This window comes from Balaenoptera borealis (assembly GCF_965194805.1).
Source record: "Balaenoptera borealis genome assembly, chromosome: 10".
Taxonomy (NCBI): Eukaryota; Metazoa; Chordata; class Mammalia; order Artiodactyla; family Balaenopteridae; genus Balaenoptera; species Balaenoptera borealis.
Window position 1 is genome coordinate 70102425 of NC_138874.1, and position 16533 is coordinate 70118957.

General features: G+C 54.5%; 1 long non-coding RNA gene across 4 annotated transcripts; it reads left to right on the forward strand.

Moving 5' to 3' along the window:
• Positions 1-1422: 1422 nt before the first annotated feature.
• On the forward strand, positions 1423-16350 carry LOC309636305. 4 transcript variants are annotated; one of them, XR_014249390.1, is made up of 6 exons: positions 1423-1887; positions 8123-8265; positions 9532-9561; positions 9644-10790; positions 13725-13887; positions 14397-16107. It is a non-coding gene; the product is annotated as an uncharacterized lncRNA (long non-coding RNA). The 4 variants fall into 4 exon arrangements; XR_014249391.1 differs by having other exon boundaries at positions 10484-10790; positions 14397-16090; XR_014249389.1 differs by having other exon boundaries at positions 9532-10790; positions 14397-16108.
• Positions 16351-16533: the final 183 nt, after the last annotated feature.

The window sequence follows — 16533 nt, forward strand, 5'->3', positions numbered from 1 at the left end:
GGGCCCCAAACTCCCCACCCTCCTTGGGAGCCCTTGGGGCCAGAACCAAGGCGTCCTCACTGATGAGTCTTTCTCAGGACCTCAGCTGCTCACGGGGGCCGTGCCTACGTCATGCCATGAGGATCAGGGTCTGGGGAGTGGGTATCCTCCAGGGGGTCTGTCCAAAGTCAGTTATGAAGATGACCCTAGCTAGGTCACCGCAGTGTGGTGGCCCTGGGCCGAGCCCAGAGAGAAACTCTGGACTCTGAGACCAAGACAGGCCACAGAGCTCGGTGCAGAGAGAATGTCAGACAGGGTCCTGCCCTCTGAGGGTCCACAGTGCACAGCGACCCAGTGAGGTCGCAGGAGAAGACCTGCCTTCTGTGACCTGCTCCCTCCAGCAATTGTGCCCTCTTCTCAGGCCCCACCCTGACCAGCTCCTGCAGGCAGGACCTCACCTTCTTTTTGAAACTCTGGGCTTAGCTTCCAGGATGCCCAGCACTCCTGGCCATTCTTTTTCATCTCTTTTCTGCAACCAAACTGTCCCCTAGGACTCCTCCCTGGGCTTCCGTTCTTCCCCCTTTTTGTTGGTGGTTCTGAGCCTAGGCTGCCCTTTGGGCTCACCTGGGTACCTCCTACCCCAGAGACGAGAGCTGCAAGGTCCGCACCTGCTCTTTTGGGGTGCCCTTGGCTCAACATCCCCATTCCAGAATCACCCACTGACATCATGTCACTGTGGGTCTCTGACGTCCTGCGTCATCCCCACGTCCATTCTGGAACCTCTCACCCACACACTTGTGCCCATAGCCTGCCCTTGTGCCTACTTCCTCCTCCTGAATGGCCTTTCCTCACTCCTGGCTGGGCGTGGGCAGCCCGCCAGCCCCGGCCGTGAGCCTCTGCCCAGCAGAGTGATCCTCTTCCCCCACGTTACCTGGCTGGGATGGCCATGTGATGTCACAGAGTCAGGCAGGAAGAAGGTGCCCGAAACCATGGGGCTTGCTCAGCCCTGCTGAGTGAGCCCTGGCCTGGCGTCAGGCAGGGCTGGGTCTGGCTAGCCACACCCTGGGGTGACTGTCTGAGCACTCTGTGTGGGTCCTCATGGGTGAAATCTTTGTGGTCTGCCCTTCCCACCGCTCAGACGGGGACTGTAAGGACCACACACAACGATGAGGCTGGCAGAAGCTGGCCTGGGAGGTGCTCAGTACCTAGCCAGGCCAAGCTAGAGTTCTCGTGAGGAACGTTAGGCTCTTCTGATTGGGGAGGGGGTCTCAGGATCTCCAACCTCACATTTCACTCATGGCACAAAGAGCAATGGGCGCTGCTGTGTTCCCAGCGCTCAGCTGAGAGCGAGCCGTGCTGAGCCTGCAACCCTGGCCCGGGGGAGCAAAGACTGTCCACAAAGCCCTGTAAGCTGCAGGTGAGTGGCAGAGAGGGAGGCAGAGGATGCTGTCGGAACAGACAGCAGGGCAGGGGATTGGGTCTCATCTGGATCCCCGTGTCGGGAGGCTGCTCTGAGGAAGCGATGTTTCTCTGTGCCCTGATGAATGGTTGCAGTTAGCCCAGGAGCAGGGCTGCAGGTGGGGTAGCAGACAGGCAAAATGGAGGTAAGGGATGCCCATGGTGCGGTGCTCATGTCCAGGTCGGGTGTGTGTGCCCGGGGCTAACTACCCATTAGAACGAGGGAGGGACACGTGGGAGGGTGTGGCCTGTTCAGGATGAGAACAGCTGCAGAGTCACCAGGGAAAGTAACGGGGACTACACAGGAGCCTTGCAGGCCGTGGACAGGGTTTCTGCTTCGCCTGAGCACACTGAGGCAGTATGGACGGCGCACAAAGGAGAATGGCATGATCTGGCCCAGATTCTGGAAGCCTGCAGCTGTGTGGAGCCAGCTGGGGAGCCGGAGACCAGGCAAGTGAGGAGGAGGGGACATGGGGTTGCAGACAGACAGGGGAGAGATGGAAATGGCGGCAGGATGCGGGTGTGAGGGACAGAGATGTTTTGCAGTGCAGGGAGTTGGAGGCCAAGAGGTCAAGGATCAAGAGGTCCTGCGTCATCCTGTGGGTGTTGAAGTTCCCGGGGATAACAGTGGGCTTTGGGCTGTGGGCCAGTGTCAGCCAGGTGCCCCAGTCTGCAGTGAATGAGGAGTAGAGGATGTCCATGGGGAGAAGGGTGGAGGATGGCAGAGCAGAGCGCCGGGTCCCTGACAGCATGCGGGGTCCTTACACTTGGGCACGCTGGGCTCTGGCAGAGGGGCTGGGGCTGGCCCGCTGGCACAGACCCGGCTGCCCCAGCCGTGAGTCTACTGTTCATCACAGGAAGCTGCACATTTGGTGGGAAGCCTGTAGGTGGGACAAGGCCATGCTGAGGGCTTAGGGCAGGGTCCCCCCAACCCCCCTAGTACTCTGTCATCTCTCTAGGTTTTCAAGCAATATCTCCAGTCTCCAGAAAGGGGAGAAATAGCTCTCACCATTGACAATGTGATAGAAGGGGCCACATAATGGGCATGAAATCAACTAAGAAGTGAAACAAAAGTCTCCGTCATGCTTGTTCCATGACTCTGCTAACACTGACGTTTTAAAACTGATTTTTAAACTGGGCTAGTAGACGAACGTAAGCTCTGAACAGAGGAACAGTTTACCACATTACACCAGCTTCCTGCCATCCTGTCCTCAACAAGCCACCTGGGCACCCAATGCCTGAAGCTACAGGACAGGAAGGCCCCTGGGGGGTGAGGGTGGGACCATAGGCAATGCCTATTAGCCCCCTGGGCCCCCAGGGTTAGACTGCTGCTGGTTTAGGCCCAGCCCATCTCTGAGACAGTGCCCTGCCCTGGGTGGGGCCCCCGCCCCTGGCCTCCTTCCCCTTTATGTCCTTCTGCCTGCATGATGAGCACCTCCTGTGGCTGGCCATCTGCTCACTGAGCCAGAGTTTGCTTCCCTGGGATGCCTACCACCCATGGGTAGCAGAGAAATAAGGAATGAAAATTCCGGATTTCCAGTTACAAGGAATCGTATCTTTGGGTTGAAAACCCCTTGTCATCTTTGGGCTCATGAGCTGCAGTGCTGGGCATCCTGAGGTCCCCTGCAGCCCCAGAATCTCCACAAGGATCATGAGCGTGGGGCTGCAACACATGCTTCCTCAGCTCTTCACCTGTCAAAGGTGAGGATGAGTGGCCAAGGCCCTTCCTGATCTTGCAGCAAGTGGGTCCTGACCCAGCACTGCCTCAAACTGCCAGGAACTCATGGTGCAGGAGCTGTCTCTGAGGGGCCCCCACTGTGTATGTGAGTGCAGGGAGCTATGTACACAGTCATGTTCTGTCTTCACACAGCTGGGGGCACTACGGAGGAGAGGGTGATCTGCCTGGGGTCATCCAACTTGTCCATTACAATGGACTTGAGCAGGACCTGTGGCCTTTTTGTCTCCAAAGCTTGTAGGAGTCTTTTCCCAGGACCCCCCTCTTCCCCAGAACCCACTACTTGAAAAGAGGTGCTCCTGATAAATGGCTATTATGGGCCGAGTTGTGTCCTCCCCAAATTCACCTGTTGAAGCCCTAACCCCCAGGACCTCAGAATGTGACTGGAGATATGGTCTTTACAGAGGTAATTAAGTGAGGTCATATAGGTGGGCCTAATCCAACATGACTAGTGTCCTTATAAGAAGAGGAGATTAAGACACAGACACAGACACAGACAGAGGAAAGACCATGTGAAGACAGGGAGAAGACAACCGTCTACAGGCCAAGGAGAGAGGACTCAGAAGAAATCAACCCTGCAGACTCCTTGATCTCAGACTTCTAGCCTCTAGAATTGTAATAGATTTCTGTTGTTTAAGCCACTCAGTCTGTGGTACTTAGCTTGGGTACAGCCCAAGCAAGTGAATACAGTGGCTTTGCTGTTAACTGAACCCACACTGCACCACTCCCTGTTTCCTGTACCTAAGGGTCTCCCCTCTCCACCTCCACTGCCAAGTCAAGCCCTGTTCTCCCAGCCATCACAAGCCCAGTCTGTAGACTGGAGGCAGCAGGCAGGTGTGGGACCTTCATAGAAGGGGCAGGGGTTGGGGGCAGGGAAGAGCAGACACGAGGGGCTCTTGCTTGCCTACATGGCCCAGCTTCCTAGGGTGTCAGGAGGACAAAGTAGGTGGGAGAAATGAGTAGGAATGAAGGATGTAGGGTGACAAGGGCAACTCATGGGGAGACAGATGGGTCAGGCTCCTTAACATGCTGAAAATACATTGGAGGTGCCTGCTCGGCCTACTGTCAGACTCTCAATACTGCCCCCGGGCCCCGTGCTGGGCCTGACAGCAGCCGTGTTTGTACATGACCCTGGTGGCTGGACCAGGCATGGACATCTTTCCCCCAGTGATGGGGCACTGGGGAGCAGCCAGACAACCTGAGCGGAGGACCAGCAACCAGGAACTGTGCACAGGACGGCAGAGATGGGCGAGAAGGAGCAGACGCACAGAGAGGGGGAGGGACAGAGGCCAGTGACGACATGGTCCAGAGCGCAGGAGGTCCTGCAAGAGAAGGCCAAGCATGGACCCCATGGAGTTGGCAACATCTGGTCCCACCGGGGCCTGGCTGCCTGTCCACTCACGCGTGGGTCGGGACCCACAGCCACTCCAGCCCTGTCCTTCTGGCATCGGCTGTGGACCCTGCCTCTGCACAGCTTGGAAGCAGGTCAGGCTGGGCTCTCCTGTGTGGAGACTTCAAAGGGCAGGATTTCTTAAACTTTTCCATGAAAATCCCCGGTAGATGGAGAACATGAGTCAACTGGGCCACATTTTGACATGGTCTAGGAAATGTGTGCAAATCGTGTGGTTCACCTGAAAGATTCATGGTTTAAAAATGGGCTTGTTCACATTTACGAACGTAGTTTCTGTATGCTCCGAGAGCTCCTCCTTCTCCAGGGCCGTGGCTGCCCCTGAGTCACCCAGGGCCCGGCCTGCAGGGGCCCTGCAGTCCTGGTGGCTCTGGCGAGGCTGGGCCCCCAGTCCTGCTCACCACCCAGCCACCTCTCCGGAGTCCGGTGACGGGCAGCCCCCGTCTGACCCCAGACCTCTGCCTCCTGCCCTCTCCACTCTACTCCCTCACTCAGAGGCACAAAGCATTGCCCCTCAGGAGCTTCAGTCTTGACACAAGATGGAAAAGAGGCTGACTTCCGGCACTCGTTTCCCACTGCAAGCAGCCAGGCAATACCAAGGGCCCGGCTCCCTGCTCGGAATGTGGAAAGGAAAGCAGAATGAGAGCATGACACAGAGCGGACATGTGTGCAGATTGCCCAGCACAGCGCCACTGGGAGCCCCGGGCAGTGCTTGAGAAACGGAGTTCCCTTCTGCCACCCCGACCTCCTCTGCATCCTGGGCACACTCGGGGTCCTGACGCACAGACAAGAGGGTGGGAGGACTGCTGTTAAGGCCACAGCTTTGCCAGGTACCCAAGTTCCCTCGCGGGGGCACGTGTGCATGGCTTCTACTTGTGTGCTTGTGGAGGAGGCCTGTGGCTGACCCTGCGGGGGTCTCAGGGAGGTTCCCGGCTTCCAGAGGCTCAAGCCTTTGGCCCAGGCTTGGAGGTCCATCTGAGTCTACAGGGGCTGCTTTACACGACACCAAGAGGCACTCAGAAAATGTGCGTTTTTGTTGCCCTGGTCTAAAATAAGGAAGAAGCACTGCCCAGTATATTCCTCTGTGTACAGGTCTCAGCTTGGGGCAGCTCAGATGTGAGACCTGTTACGTAAAGCTATCCTGCTCCATGCCAGGACTCAGACAGAAGGGGGATCTGGGACAAAAGGCCGCCCTACAAGTCAGGTATCAGCTGAGGGCTGTGCCCCCTTTCCTCTTTACTAGGGTGAGGAGCCCGTAGTTAATGCCAAACCAGAGGGATTGGATGAGCTAGAACGAAGGAAGGCAGGGGGACAGAGGGGCCCAGGGGGAGACTGCTGAGGAAACTCCCTTTTCCTGCTGTCTCCTGTTACGGTCCACCGTAGAAAGGGAGGCCGGGGTCAGTGGGTGTGGGTGCCGAGCTGCGGGCTTGTGTCCCTCCCAGATCTCCCCTGACCTGATGAAAGTGATGACTGCCTCCCTCCTCAGTTCAGGGGTCAGGAAGGAGTGATGGGCTAAAAATGAGAAGGCTCTCAACATCCATTAATAAACAGACATGCGGATTTCAGCCAGGGTCACATTAGGCTCGTTATGAAATCACAGATATACTTCTTCATTTAGGGTCACAGAGTCTCAGAGACGGGCATGTACTATTTTACAGGTATCCACAGACACATAGATATAATGTAGGAGCACAGAACCAGTTTCAGAAAAGTGTCCCTGACCCTCTCAGGCCTGGACAATGCTTTCGCCAGTTACAAACAATCTAAAATATTCCACTTCTAAGGAAGAGATAAAATCTCTCTATAGGATTTCACATTATCTAAACCCCCTTTCTGCCTAAAAAAAAAAAGTTTCACACACTTTCCTTGGTATGGTGAGTACATTTTCTTTTTTTGAACATAGGGAAAGTTATGGTCATCACTACCCATCCACTTCAATCAGTACAGATGAGAAACCCAAACCTGATATATTTTTACCTCTAGTTGTCTTACAGAAATGCAACTGAAAGGCATAAATATAACATTCAAAGAGATGGGAGTGAGGGTGGAGAGCAGTTCAACTTACTATCAATACGGATTAGGGACAACTAGTTATTGCCCCAGGCCCCCAACCCCGGGGGACCCCTCCTTGAGTGCTCCCGTGGGCCGTATGCAAGGTGCTGGAGTATCATACAGACCCCCTGGGTGGTGGGGAGGACACGGCATGCTGAAACATCTCTGTCGGAGCACGGTTTCTTCTATGGTGGCAGATGGCAAATAGGGGAGGTGGAACTTTATGGAAAGGGAGAGACTCCTCTAAAATTCCCCTGGGCCTAGGGACCGGTTGGTTTACCTGGAAAGAGAAGATGCATTTCTGGAAGATGCACTTCCAGCTGGTGAACTGTAGAGGGCCTCGTCTCTTTCTGAGACACGTTCGCAATGGAGGTAGCCAAAAAATGGAAACCAGGAGCACGGAGTGAAGGAGGTGAGAAATTCAAGTACTTCTCTCTGCGTCAGATTAGGGAAGGAGACACAGGATAGTATTCATGTTTCAAAGATGTTTTGGGCTTTGTTCAAAGAGCAGAATTTGACTAAAACCCCACGCGTCCCAGCCCTTGGTGACAGATGAAGACCAGGCTTTGGGGAGTGGGGCTCATCATGTCTACATCCACAGGATGCCGGGGTGCTTTGTCCTGGCAGGAGCAGTATAGATACGTCTCACCAGGTAACAAACTCTGATCAGCAACAAATTCCAACGCCTTTTGACTGTAAACCAAGTCTCAGTATATATGTCTAATTCAGCAAACAAAGGGCTCTTAACAATCTTGGGCTCTTGGTGCTTTAGAGGTTGGGCTACGGGGGCTGGAGTGACAAAGTGGCTCCGCAGCGTGGCCGGGCAGGGGGAGAGACGAGCGGCTGCATCCTGGAGGGAAGCCTGGAGCACACGGGCGGGGGGCATTGGCACCGTGAGCAGCAGCTGTTGACGGAGAAGCACTCCCGGCTGGGTTGAAGGCAGACCTTAGGGCTGCAGTGCAATTGCCCACAGTGGGGCTTCATTAGGGCGAAGTTGAGGCACTTCCCCTGCAGGGGACAGAAGAGAGAGAAGGTCACTAGAAGCCACTGGAATTGGGAGCAGAAGGTTGCGGTTTCCCTGGCCTCTGGGGCCTGCCGAGCTCCTTCTCTGTCTCAAGCCCACCTTCTCCTGCTGCCCAGAGTTCCCTGATCCCCCTGCTGGGTCTGTCTGGGCCTGTTGGTCCCTATAGGTGCTCCACGTGGTGTGCAGACTTCAGGCTTCCGTGAGCCTGCCATTCACGCGTGAAGTATTACCTTGAGTGCCTGTGAGGGACAAAGGCCACTGAACGCTGCCTGCTCCTCCTGAGGCTGTCATTTTCATCACCCTAGGTTTTAAAATCCTTAGTAACCCTTTAGAATGATCGTGGTTTTCCCTGCTAATGTAGCCACATTAGGAAAAGAGAACACCTGACCCCCCTTGAATTTGAAAGAATGTTCTTAACAAATCTTCGACACCTTGAGCCTGACCTTGTCCTCTTCCATACCCACAGGGATGTCTGATCCGATGAAACTTTCAGGAAATACACCCTGCTTTGGGACCTGCACCCCTTGGCGCAGAGCAGAACCAGACCCAGAGATGGGAAGGGATTTCTCACTCTGACTTTCCCCGGCATGACAAGCCTGAGATAGTTTGGTAAATGTCATAGTTTGGTAAATGTCACTTTCTAGCAACTTTCTATGTAAAATCACCTTAGGCTTCAATAAATTAATATTTTCTCTTTTACAGATAAACATTTTTACTTTTCCTGATTATAAAAGTAGTACCTGCCCATTATAGAGAACCTAAGCAACACAGGAAAATATTCACGAGGAAATACATGCTTCTTTTCCAACCACCCACGATAACCACTATGAAGAGGGTCCTGAACTCTCTGCAGACAGCAACTTCTTTGATCATTTATCAGCAATTCCCCTTTTCTGATCTCCACCCCCAGCTGGCCGTTCTCCCTTCCAGATGCACGGCCCAGGTTTGCCCTCTCCTGCCACCTTCCTGCGGGTCCTGTGTCGTCCAAGCTCACCTCCCCTGCCTCCTACTCTGCAGGCCTCTTCAGCCTCTAGGTCCCCAGGCCCAGCCTCGGGGCCCACTCTGCCCGAACCCTGTCCTGAGCCACGAGTGTCTCCGGCTGCCCATCCGTGCTCTGTACCCACTGCCTGCCCAGGCCCTCAGCTCCCTTCCTAGGCCAACTCAAGTGTCTCCTCTCCCCTGGTCACCTGGCCCTTCCCCTCCTCCCCTCCCCACCCCCAATCCAGGCCTCACGGAATCAACTTCCTCTGGCTTCCTCTTCCTCAACTCACACCTTGAGCTGTGCTTCCTCACTGTCTGGGAATCCAGCCCCAGTGCCCAGCCTGGCCCACCAGGCCACCCAACCGCCGGCTCCTGGCCCATTGCCAACATTGCCCGCATGCACCCAAAGTGTCCCTGTGTTTCAGCTGCACCCTCCGTGCTTCTCAGCTGCACCCTCCGTGCTCCTCTGCTCCAGGGTTGTCCTCCCCGCCTCTCCGTTTCCCATATCCAGACTACCCATCCTCTGAGGCCGCCTCTGCCCTCCCGCAAGCCAGTCTGGGAGCGCCTGGGCCACACAACCCCCAGGGCACTGGAGCTGGTTCCCTCTTCTCTCAAGCCCACCAGCAGGGTCTCCCTCACTGGCAGGACCTTCACCCTTCCTGCCCTAGGACTGCACCCCAAATTCCTTAACTACTCTTAACAGTTCATTTACTCAGGTAAATTTTAGAATCATTTTGATCAAATTCCCTAAAAATATTCATTACAATTTTCACTAAAGCAGGATTAAGCCCATGAATTCTTTTGGGAAAAGCTGACATTGTGGTCTAGGTTTTTGTATTTTCAAGTCTTCCTTTATAGCAAAGAGTAAAGTTTTGTGGTTTCTTTTTATTACAGGTCAGCACACATTGTCACACCTGTGCGTGGGTAAGTTCTTTTATTGCTGTGAATAGACTGGGATCTTCTATTTTTATTTCTAACCTCCTTTATTTCTGCTTATTTACTCCAGAATGTGAACAGACCGTTCTAGACCTAGTGTCTACCATCTGCTGTGGGATCCCTTCGATTTCCTCAAAGCACGACTGCAGGGCACCTGTGCTGAGGCCTGGCTCCTCTCCCTCAGCCGCAGCCCGTCACTGGGAGCTGCAGGGGGGACGTGTACATGGGCTGAGGGAGAGGAGTGAGTGGCTCCAGGTGGTGGTGGAGGCCCCTGGGTAGTGGCAGAGCCCCTGAGTCTGTTGTGTGATCGTAAGGGGGTGAGGGAGGTGACTAGGGGCTGAGGGGGGTCTCCCTCCCCTCTGGTTTTCTATTAATGAAGAGATCTAAGCCAGTGACCAATTACTTCTTACATCAACTCAGCGACTCCACAGTGAAGGGATGTTTAAGAGATTGGCAAATGGTTGATTGAACCTTAATCTCCAGTGCTTTGGAGCTTTGGTTCCATTTCTGGATTTCCTGCTTATTACAGAGGGAAGTATGTGTGCACGTGTACGTGTGAGTGTGTTTGTATGTGTGAATGTGTGTGAGAGAGTCTGTGTGTGTGTGAAGAGTAGGGGGTGAGGGTTGTCGAGGATGGAGGAGCAGCCTGCCATCACTGTCCCAAAGTTATGATCTGGGACTTTCACAAAGGTCACTGTCTTGAAGGACATCTGTCAACTTGGGACTTCCTGGAGGGCTGAAGTCCTGCCCCAGCTTTATCACACACACCTTGGTGCTCCCTCTGTGGGTGGGGTCAAAAGATAGGAACTCAGGAGCTCCTTGGCCATGAATGCATCATATGGCCTCTCTGCAGCTCTGATCGTTACCCAGGACAATTGTTTCCAGTAAATATTTATGTGTTCATATTTAGAGGAGGTCTGCAAGCAACACAGTGTGAAAATAAGAAATTATCATTCATAATTGTTTGCACATCTAACACACTGCACAGAGGAAGGAATTACTTTCCAGTTGTTTCCCTATCACCGTGATAGCAGGTTACAGGAGCCGCAGGCTGGACTTGGAAGTGAGCCTCCCTGGGCTCTGTTCACAGCCCTGCTCTACCCCTCCAGAACCCTGTCACATTGAGCCCATCGTGAAACATCAGAACCTCGGTTTCTTCAGCTTCAAAATGCAGAGGAGTGATCACCTGGCAGGACAGAGAGGCAACCAAGCACGGGGTGAGGTCTGGGCCCTGGGCTGTTGGTACTGGCCTTACTGCTTCATGGCTGTGTGGCTGGGCAGGTGACTTAACTGCGCAGGGGTCAGCTTCCTCCCCCGCAGAGTGTTGGGAGGATGAAAAGAGTGAGCCTGTGTAAAGTACTCAGTGTCTGGCGATCCCTACTCTGTATAAACGGCCGCTGTTGGGAGAATGAATGAGATCCTTGTGTAAAGGGCCTTGCATGGTGGTGGCACCCAGGTCACACTCTCTTGGAGACAGTTGTATCACTGTCAGCATCACATTCAGTGAGAAGTGGAAGGTTTCCCATTTTTACCGATTTTCCTGAACTGAGAACTGATTTCCATGAACTGAAGGGGCTGCCCTGGAAAAGGCAGGGAAGGAAGAGAATCAGGACCTTGGATGGGGGGCAGGGTTTGGCTCAAGACTAAGAAACTAAACTGAGTCTTGCTGCGTCATTTTGTATATGTGTGTAGGGAGAGATGGTCTGGAAGGGACCATTATTAGAAAACTTCCTCTGGGGATGAGAAGGCGGTGGGGCAGAGAGACACAGTCGTTTCACAGAAGGTTACAGTAAACAAGAATGACTGCTTCTGCTACAAAAACACTGAGATTTTTGGTAAATTGAGTCTTTGAGAGTTTTCTGCATTGTATTGTGCTGAAGTGCAGAAACATCTGGATTCATTGAAACGAGCAGCTGACTGAGGTTTTAGAAGGCAGTAGCTCCTACAAGTTCACCCCCAGACTCCACTGTTCACATTCTGAACACGTTCACATCCGCAGGCCTGACTGCAATTCCAGTCCAGGCTGAGGAGTTTGGAAACAACCTCCCTGTGGATCGGGAACTGGAAGGAGGAGAGGTTGTGCGCCTGTGCTGCTGGGAACCCCCTCTCCTGCGGCTTCTGTTTTCCAGCACAGCCTGGTGAAGAGGGTCTGGGCAAGGTTCTGTCTGAGCAGAACACGGGGTGGTCTGCAGTGAGCAGACGAAAGGCTTATGTCTGCACATTCAGGGCTGGGGTTGGGGGCTGACTCTGGTCTGCAGAGACTGCAGGTCTCAGCTGACACCATGTCTTGGTTCATGATTAACTTTAAGCCTGGGACCAGAGCACTGAGGGCTTCAAGAAAGGAATCAGGACTCACTCCTGCACCTACTGGAATACTGGGGTATCCACAGAAATCCTACAACACTAGGGTCTCCAGGACTAAGGCTGTGAGGGACAAGGTCAAATGGGATGGGGGCAGAGGAGTGGGAGGGGTCACATCTACCAGGCACAGTTACAGGCTCCCAGCCCCTCTCAGGATAAGCAGGGTTGATTTCAGGTAGCTCTGGCTGCTGCCACTTACTCTCTGGGTGGTCCTGGCAACTCCCTTGACGTGTCAGGCCTCAGTTTTGCCTCCAGCGAGCACACAGGTCACTGTGAGCCACAGACTGCTGGGCGGACTCGAGAGCTGGCATTGCAGGGGCCTGGCAGAGCCCTGGGCAGCTATAAGGCCCCCTAATCCATCACTCTGCCACTTCCCCAACCTGAGCTTCGAAGAGTGGCCCTGGGAATGGGACCATTTCAGAGAGGTGCTCAGCGCCCCTGCCCTTACCTTGCTGGGCAGGAAGGCCATACCTGGCATCTTCCCTTTGTCCACCCTTTTGTCTCTTGCCTCCCTCTGCTTCGGCCCTCTGTCTTGCTCTGTCCCTCCTGATCCTGAGTGAGCATCTCTGGGTGGGTGTGTCCACTGTTCAGGGCATAAGGCTGGGGTGGGGCTCTTATGACTATAAAGGGGCTGGTTCTGGGAGAGGCTCCAGGAGAATCAGGTGGAAAATGGAGCTTCTGTGCAATCAAGGCTGGGACTCAGAGCTCGATTCAGACCCAGAACTGGGAGCCCAGCTGCCAAAGGAGCTCTGACACCACTGTCACCAGACAGTGTCTCTGCTGGGTGTGAGCATGCCTCAGGTATGTAACTAGCAGTGTCCAGAGGCTTTCAGGCCTGTCTAGAGTTTCCAAACGCCCACCTGCCCAGCCACCAAGAGCCAGTGTTTTCCTGATTCAGTGAAGGTGGTGAGCGCAGCCCTCACTATAGACCCTGGGACCACAGCATCCTCTAGGCCGCTGGCCCGGTCTATGCAACGGGTCTGAGTTTGGAATGGCCAGGCAGATGATTTTCAGGCAAACCACTGCTCTCCTTGGGCCGCAGGGGCCTGAGTAGGGCAGCGTCTGGTAGTTTGGGGGTAACCATCATGAGACCATGAGTGCTGACCCAAAAGCAGGGCAGAGCAGTTAAGAAAGGTGGGCCCAGACTCAGAATTCAAGTCCAGCTCTGCCCCTCCCAGCCGTTGTGACCTGGGACAAGTCACTTAGCCTCTCTGCGGGTCAGTACCCCCTTGGTAAAGCTGGGATAATAGTTGTATCTACCTGTACAGTTACTGGGAGGATTAAAGCACTGAAAACATGTAAAGTTCTTAGGTTAGCAACTGGCCCACAGAAAGGACTCAATAACATCGGTCATTATTGTTAAACAACAAGGATGACAACTAGAACAATTTAGCTTCTCCCCACTGTCACAGGCACTGACACAAGGAGGGCATCTTTACTGCCTGGTAAAACCAGTCATTGCTGGCCAGACAACATTGGGGAGGGGGTGTCACCATGTCCTCCACCACTCCTGCACCTGAGTGACCAGCCCAGGAGGGTCTCATGGATGGGGTGCAGCCAGCAGTCCCACAGGGTTGGGTGGGCAGTGGGGAGGGATGATGGACGGGAGGCCAATAGGCCTCTTCAGCCCTTTTCACTTAAGATTGGAATTGCTGGGCATTGCTCTGGAGAAGAAACGTCTTGACACCCTTGAGACAAGGATGCAGGGGAAATGCACGGGCGCCATGTTGAGAATCGTCTGGAGGCTCATGAGCTCCAGGTCTCCACGCCTTGGGTGTTCTTCTCAGCAGATGCCCGGAGAGGGCTCTCTGACCCACAGTCCCGGGGGCAACTGTCAAGGGCAAAAGCAAGACCCCAGGCCACGGGGAGCATCCCTGTGCCCTGCTTACCATGTCCCTGGGCGGACACCACATCAATGACATCTGGTTGCAGCGCTGGACAAAGTCACACAAGGTATCCAGTTTTCCCTGAAAAGCAGATGTGGTTGTGAGGAAGCTACAGGCATAGATGCTGCCTCTAGAGGGGTAGTGTCCCCTCTGACTTGAGATGGCCTGTCAGGGCTCTGTCCCCACAAATTCCATGAGACAGCACGGCAGCCACCCTTTGGGGCCACCCACCAACATCCAGAAACTTGGGCCCATGCCAAGGGGGAAACCCTGGTGGTGATGGGAACATGAGCCCTCATACTTTTTGGCCTCCCCTGGGCCACTGGGTCGGGAGGGCTTTGGCTTTTCTCTGGCACCAAGTGACCGTAGTCCAGTACCCATAGCTCATTTCCATGCCTTATGGGTCCAGACCTGTGCATGAACCAGCTACCCTCACCTCCTGCTCCCCAGCCTTGGCGTCATCACTCCTTCCCAAGGGCCTTTCTCACCTCCATTCGTTTCATCCTGCCTCCTTGGCACCCACAAGGGACAATCACTGTGGGGCATGACATTTGACATGTCTCCTCTGGCTCCTAGGAAGAGAAAACACCGTCTGCGTCCTTGTCTGGCAGCTCCTCGGTGCAGACAAATGACATCTGTTGCCCCGGCACCTGTCAAGTACTGGCCACTCAGCAAATGTTTGTTGGAGAATCAAGGACAAATGAGCAGCACCCAGCACAGTAAGAGAGTGGCCTCCCTGCGAAAAACACACCAACTCCTTTTGGTTTATAAAGATGGCTCTTCTCCAAATATCAACAAACTCTATCCTGTCCCCTTGGTTCCTGGCGGCCACCCTTGCAGGAGAAGCTGGGCGTGAGGCTGTGCCATGTGATGGAGGCTGGCAGGGGTGCGGGCATTAGTAGATGACAGGGTTGTATTCACCCGACTCTGGCAGATCCAGCCTCCCCAGGCCACACTGCAGCCAGTGTAGACGTCAGCCCGGGCAGTGACCCTGTTTCCCACCAGATCTCAGGCCCAGGTCCCCCTGTCTCGGGACACGGCACCCCTGCTCTAACTACTTCTTATGGGCCCTGGGTTGGGCCCCACCCCGGGTCAGCCCCAGCCTCCTCACCTGACCCTTGGTCCCTGTGCTCACCCGGGCTGTGCCTCCCTCAAAGCTCAATGCCCGGTAAGAGTCCCTCCACCCTCCTCAGCTCCCCAGTCCCTAAAGGCCAACCCTGCCAAGACCCTCACCCTGACATGAGACAAGGATAAAGACCAAGGAAATGGAGCCCAACATACATCAGAGGCTGGGGAGGGAGACCAGGTCCCTAAAACCTGAGGATCCTTTCTCAAAAACTCACCTGAGTCCTGGGAAGGACCATCCTACAAACAGTCCTTTGGGAATTGACAAAAAGCCCATTTATACCAGGAGGGATCACAGCTGTGATAAAGGTCCTGGATCAGGCCGTGCTAGGAGTTCAGGAATGATATTGTCTGGGTGACATTTTCTGAGCCCACTTCTTCATCTGCATCCCTTCCTGCCCTCTGTCACTCTCTTCTTTCTGCCAGCTCTCTCTGCCCAGATAGGTGGGAGCTGGAGGGGTGGGGGAAGTCATATCCCCATACACAGCAGGGGGCCTCTCTGTGCAGGTGAGTGTGTACATCAGGCATGCTGACAACATCAGGACCAAACATACCACTTACCCTTTCTGGTTTCTGCACTGGTGGCGGCTCCTTGGTAGTCTAGAAAGGAAATGGTCAAAACTGAAGTGGTCAAAGTTTAGTGCCCATAAAACTCATCTCTACTGAAGCGATGCCTTCTGGGACCAGGTCTTTGCAGCATGAATTGGCTTCCCTCAAATCTCACACCCTAGCCTGGGGATCACAGCTCCTCCCTAACGGCTTTTTTCACCTCCATCCATCTTTTCCTTCTTACTTGGTACCCACAGCAAGAGACGATCACTGTGGGGTATGGTGATAATCACAGGTTAGAAGGCATGTGGAGGGCTCCGGCTCAGCCATGCAGACAGGAGGGGACCATGCTCAGCAGCAGTAGGGGGACAGAACATGGCCTTTTGGGGTATCAACCTAGGTGCCCACTGTCTGTGGGTCTGCAACCAACAGGCTCCACCTCCCTGAGCCTCAGGCTCCTCAGTCATCAAAGGGGAATCGGTACATCCGTGGAGGGTCAAGGGGGAGACAGGCAGACTAAGGCCCCTGGTCCCTGGTAGAGTTTTCAGCAGCAGCCCTGACATCATATGAAGACAAGAGAACACTCCCCACACCCCTCCTCCTCTCCCCTTCCCTCCCTCCCGCTGCAGCCCTCCCTGCCTCCCAGCCCTCAGGGATGACAGGCCACCTCCCTCTCCCCCACCCAGCTTTCTCTCCTCACTTCTCGCCCTTTGCAGAAATCTGACCTGCTGGCTTCTATGCTGCTTTGCTTGTCCTTTCTCACTCTGCTTCTTCCTCTTCTTCACCTACCTCTGGCCTGTGTCCTTGCAAACCCAGCCGGCCAGCGCCTCTGCCTTCCCATCCACCTGGGGCCAGTCTCTGTCCTTTATCATTATCAGGACACCTGCCACACCCTCTGAAGGTGACATTTACCCTCAATGCTCCCCAGCTACCAACACCAGACCACACACCAGATGGTGAGCTCCTGTGGGCAAGGGTAGTGGCTGCTTCATTTCTGCCCCTCTGTGCCCAGCACGGGGCCCTGCACATCCTGGTGACT